The 6,000-nt window shown below is 38.2% G+C and overlaps 1 protein-coding gene across 3 annotated transcripts in view; it reads right to left on the reverse strand.

Moving 5' to 3' along the window:
• Positions 1 to 5,704, reverse strand: part of Lamtor4 (Late endosomal/lysosomal adaptor, MAPK and MTOR activator 4) — a 29,098-nt gene extending 23,394 nt beyond the window's left edge. The window contains exon 1 of one of the 3 annotated variants that reach the window (XM_083130445.1): positions 5,640 to 5,704. The gene's annotated coding sequence lies outside the window, so the exon portion shown is untranslated. Of the gene's footprint in view, positions 1 to 5,096; positions 5,116 to 5,441; positions 5,609 to 5,639 lie in introns of those variants that run through there. The other 2 variants (XM_083130444.1, XM_083130447.1) reach the window with 2 other exon arrangements.
• Positions 5,705 to 6,000: the final 296 nt, after the last annotated feature.

Here is a 6,000-nt window from a genome sequence, read left to right on the forward strand (position 1 = left end):
GATGTGCTAACCACTCCACCACGGAGTATGGCAATATCCAGCTTTTAAAGGAAGGAAGAAACAAATATGAGGTAAAGTGTAAGGTGGCTGTTACTTTTCCCTGTTGTTGAAAGGGTGCTAGAAATGTTGGGGCATCAAATTCATATTTCTTGTCCCAATCTAAACTAACTAAAACTTTAATTCTTATTTTTGAAATAAGTTAATTTACTTGTTACATTTGCATTCGCTTATGGGGATGTTTCATTCTAATATCCAAGAATTTAAAAAGGAGCAAAATTTTCTGTTTCAAATTATAGATATTATTCTCAGCCCCCCTGGCACTGGCACCAGCCCCTTTACATTAGGTAAAACTATTTTGTATTCTAATTTGTTTGCAGTGAAGAGTGAAAATGTACGAGGGTCACTATTTATATTTTGAGCTTTGGCAACACTGATTGAAGTTAGGCGCGATTTGACGTTTGCACAGAATCGTCTGGCATTATTGACCATAACATACTTCAAATGTTTTGTCAATAGCTTCATTTGTGTTGTTTATGTTGCCTTGGAGATTGCGCGACAACAATAAAATGGAATTAACTCGTGAACATTTTCGTGCGATGATTTTTTATGATTTTCAACGTGGATTATCAAGACAAGAGTGCATTGATCAACTTACTTCCACATTTGGCGATCAAGCCCCATCCTTTGCCACTGTGAAACACTGGTATAACGAATTTAATCGTGGCCGCCATTCGCTCAATGACGAGATTTGCGAAGGTCGTCCAAAATCAGTTGTTGTTCAAGAAAACATTGATGCTGTGCAAAACCTAATACTGCAAGATTGTCATGTGACATACTGTGAGATTGAGGCAACCATAAGCATTAGTTCCACCAGCATATATAAAATATTACACGATCATTTAGCTGTGAGAAAGGTATGTTCTCGTTGGATCCCACACAATTTGACAAAAACTCAAAAAGACGCTCGTGTCAATTGGTGCAAACAAATGCTCAATAAATACAATTGTGGTGCTTCAAAAGACGTATATAAGATTGTAACAGGTGACGAATCATGGATATATGCATATGAGTCGGAACGTAAACAGCAGTCGACTGTATGGGTGTTTCAAGATGAACCCAATCCAACAAAAGTTGTTCGTGCTCGAAGCACATCGAAACAAATGGTCGCCTGTTTTTTCGGGAAAACTGGTCATGTGGCAAGTGTGCCTTTAGAGGAACGTAGAACGGTCAACTCTGAATGGTACACAACAATTTGTTTGCCAGAGGTCTTCGGTCAAATACGGAAAACAAACAAACGCCGTCGGATCATTCTTTTTCAAGACAATGCCACCTGCCACACATCTCGTCTAACAACCGACTTTAACAGTCAAAAATCGAATTGATTGGTCATCCGCCGTACAGTCCTGATTTGGCACCCAATGACTTCTTCTTGTTCCCGAATGTCAAGAATAAATTGCGTGGACAACGATTTTCGTCGGCGGAAGATGCCGTTGATGCGTTCAAAAACCATATTATGGAGGTGTCTCAAGAAGATTGGAAAAACTGCTTTGATAAATGGTTCGAACGAATGCAAAAGTGTATTGACCATAAAGGAGAATACTTCGAAAAACAATAAAGCAGTTTTCGATGCCAAATTCCTGTTTTTTCATTGTTAGGCTCAAAATATAAATAGTGACCCTCGTAGACAGCAGATTTAGCTCACAACTTGAAAGATAAATTTACAGAACATGAACAGCAGCTATTATACCTATTTGTTCCATCTTGTTTATGAGCCAAAGTCTAATTAGCGGTAAGTATTTGGAAGATTCTCTAAACCAGTGGTTTCCAAAGTATGCACCACACCACTTTGGGGATCTGTGGCTAGCTTGCAGGGGAGCATCGAAATGTTCAAATATTTCACAGAAATGATATGATTTTTCTAAATATGTGCTTATTTAGTACTTTTTTACAAGATGTTTCTGAATTTGAAGCAACCCAACCACACTAGGTGAGCGTTGCAAGTGTTCGATAGGCCTACATTCTGATTGGGCAGTGTGGAATAATCTTGAAATACTAAAGGTGCCGTGAAACTAAAAAGTTTGGGAATCCCAGTTGTAGACTTTAGATTTCTTTTCCAGAGGGGAACTTCTTTATCTGTAACTTCCCAACCCCTGTTGCGGCCTCTCGTTTGACAGAAACCTGAGACTTTGACGTCATCATCCATATCTGCGTAAAATGTCAGTAGATCACAAGTTTGGGAACCAAGGTGAGTCTTATTGTGTCTGCTGGGGGTGGAATGTATGGGTAGGAACTATGATTGAAGTGAACATTGTTCATTTTTACTTGTATGATATAAATAATTGTCAACAAAAATAGTATGGAGCCTGCATTAAGGGATGGTGTCATGACCAGTCAATTAACAATTCTAGAAGACATACAAAACTAGTTTCTTCAATATCTCTAAATTTTAAAATTTATATTTACTTAATGACATAATTTACCTTTATTTAATACTTTTAAACTTTAGAAAAATGAACTCTGCTCAAAAGCTCCCCCTGATAACCTGTGAGCCCATAGGAGACCAATTGTGGCTATGGGCCTGATTTAGGGACTTTATTTTAATGCTAAGAGAACCAAACCTGATCTGGCTAACCGAACCATGAAAGCATATATTGAACAAAATGTTAAGTCATCGCTAAAACTCCACACTATGTGTTAACAATCGTAAATTGAAATCGAACCATGTAAAAATTGCATTTGTAGCATGATGAAATCGGAATAAAACAAAAGGAACTTGGGACATGAAAAGTCCTATTTATTGGCAAAAAGATGATGTAACCTTACCCAAATATCCCGCATCCCATCGACAAAGGATTCCACTGACTACTGCCAACATGAGACTCAAAAGGTGTCATGCTTGAGACCAACATTATAAGATGGAAGCATTTTGGGAAATTGTAATGCTAAGAGCCCTAAACCTAGCCCACGAAACATTTAAGATATGTTATATAGAGCAACCACTAGGAAAAGAACCTTGGATGAAAAGACCCAGTGCGGCTTTCCCTTCTTCCGTTCAGCTAAGGCCATAAGGAAGCATGGTCCACTCTCCCCCTCCCCTCCACACGGGAGTACGGTGCCAAAGAGTTGCGGGTCTGCTCAGGTCTTTTTGCTTGTGGTTCCACTATACCTGACTTCGTAACAGTTAGATATAGTGAAAACAGATTACTTCAAATTTACAGGAGAAAATGATGGGAAAGTACTTATGGAATTGAGTTCTTGAGGACTTTTGGAAGCTGGCAATAGTGTTTTTTCCATTCGTGCAACTTATTCGGCCGGTAAATAATGTAATTTTCGACATTAAGATATGTCCATTGCATGATAGCTCGTGCCACCATTACCATCGACTACGTAAATCAAATGTTCCGTACGTTCGAATATGTAACCCCCTGTCACTGTAGCAACCACGCGGTAGTTTTACAAGATGTGAGCGGGTTTTTTTTTTACAATTTAATTTTCTATGTTTGCCCAACCTAATTAAACCTAACCTTCTGGGAATGGTTTGTGGATCAATGTTAGCCTAAAAACCATCATTTTTCGGTTAATAAGTGTTAGTGTAGCAACCACGCGGTAGTTTTACAAGATGACGTGTCAACGGTTTTTTTTCCCAATTTAATTTTCTGTTTGCCTAACCTAACCTTCCGTGAATGGTTTGTGAGTCAATTTTCGCTTAAAAACCTTTTGTGAATAGTTTGTGCGGCATTTTTCGGTTCATAAGTTTAGAAACACTGCATATCAGCTGACGGTAGACAACGTGAGTCCAGATTTGCCCGCCATATTGTGTGTAACGAAAGTGAATTAGCAACGACCAATAAATACTTGTAATGTGAAAAATTACGCTTTTTTTTCAGGGAAAAAAACATAATCCCAAGTTGAAAAATGTTCCGCTATGCATATAAGGTAAGTACAAATGTAAATAATTCGGAAATAAAAGAGTTAAATGTGTTCTGGTACCCCTATCTTGCCTAACCTAAGTATGAAAACACTTCACACCACACTCTTGTGACCTAGGTGGCAGCAGCAGTCCCTAACCAAGACAAGAGTAAGCAAATGGCTGGTAGCAAGTGTGAGTATCATGTTTGGGTAACATTATCGTATGAGGGAAACGGATTCCTTCAAATTTACAGGAGACAGTACTTACGGAAATCATTTTCTTTAGCGTTGTGGAAGTTCCTGAATATAGATTTGATCCATTTTAATGTGAATGCATGTTGTTTTCTGCGAAAATCTCTGTCCGACAAGCTGTTTCTGCTCCCGCCATTTGCTTTCTGCATGAGAGTGCAATGTTCCATGTGTTAAGATGATGCAACCCCGTAGCCAGTGTTTCAGCCTTGCCGTGTTTTCACTAGAACCACGTGTCGAGTATTTTTAATTTTTTTTTTTAACTATGCTTGCCTAACCTAACTTAACCTAACCTTACGGAAAATGATTTTTGGGGCTAACGTGAATGGTTTTTGGGGCTAACGTCAATGGTTTGCGACGTATTAGCATAATTTCAAATCCGGGCACGAAAGTAGATATTTTCCGGTGAACGAGGTTGCAACACTGCATAAATCGACAAAACACTCACAGAACGCCCCCTAAACCAGTTTGCTATCACGGCCATAATGTGTTACAGATTCGAAACAACAAGTAACAGTAAGTACTCGTAAATAGAAGAAATAGACATTATCTTAGTTAGAAATGCATTATTTCACCTTAAGAAATGTTCCGCATTCGAAAATAACACGTTAGCAATGTAAAGAAGTCCGAAATATATGATTCGTAGGTGTTTCCCTCATACGATAATAGTACCTCATGTTGGAGTATTCAGAAGTGAAATTTCATTTTAAAGGAAACATGCAGTAAGTAACTGCTAAAATTCCGTATGCGTTAACAGACATAAATAGAAATCGAACTATGTAAAAAATGCATGTGTACCATGATGAAATCGGAATTAAACAATCGGAACTTGGGCCTATATCAAGCATTCTCTTACATCAAGAACAAAGTCTGTGACAAAATTGAGGAAGCATTGTCCTGGAAAAAAAAACCTTCTATTACTAATTCCTTATGCTAACCTTTCTAAATCATGTAGGCCTACATGTTTAATTACAAATTACTGCCTGTTGTGCTGTGTGCAAGGCGATTATTGTTATAAAAAATATTACGTGGTGTTAGCTGAACAATGTCGGTAAGAATTCGATTTTCAAGTTAATTACATTTTCACCACAGCAACGACGGAGGAAAGGGGACAACAGGAAAATGCATGAATGTCAAACAAGGTCTTCAATGTGAAATAAAAATAAAACTAATTCAACCGAAAAATTAAACTTGGTTCAATTCGTTTCCACTATACATAATTAACAACAAAAATGTCTTCCTAAAACTAGAAAGTAATGTATAAATATAAATGCAAATATTACTGTGATGCCCGTTGCAAACCTCCAGATTACGAGTTGATGGTGCCCGTCTTTTACTGCACAGCGAACGACAGCTGAACGCATATGTACGCAAGCTCCAGTACGCCCATAAATAACACCCATCAGTCGAATATTTGCGTTCAGTCAACGCGTTTTTGGAACTGTATGACTGCACTGACTCAGCGTTGTTCAAAAACTCACCAGATTCTCAAACAAGTACCAAGCGCAAACAAATGTGCTAACTCAACTTGGTGACTGACTGATGAACGATTTTCTTCTTGATGTGTTTTCGTTAGGGGTCTCACTCATCGCACACCGAATTGAGCTCCGCCCCGCCCTTCGTCTGTCTGACGTAAGCCCGGAAAACTTTCGTTGTTAGTTTAGGTCTATTTAGAACTAGTGACCAGAGGCGCAACCACGAATTTTTGTCTGGGTAATGGGGCAAATACCAGGATAAACGTGCCAATGGTAATAATAATAATAATATTTTATTGTCATTAAGTTTGTACAGCAATAGACAACGTCAAGAACAAAATACATGTGAAATATATTATAAAATAAT

Source organism: Lepisma saccharinum, chromosome 10 (genome assembly GCF_977018435.1).
Source record: "Lepisma saccharinum chromosome 10, izLepSacc3.1, whole genome shotgun sequence".
Classification (NCBI taxonomy): domain Eukaryota; kingdom Metazoa; phylum Arthropoda; class Insecta; order Zygentoma; family Lepismatidae; genus Lepisma; species Lepisma saccharinum.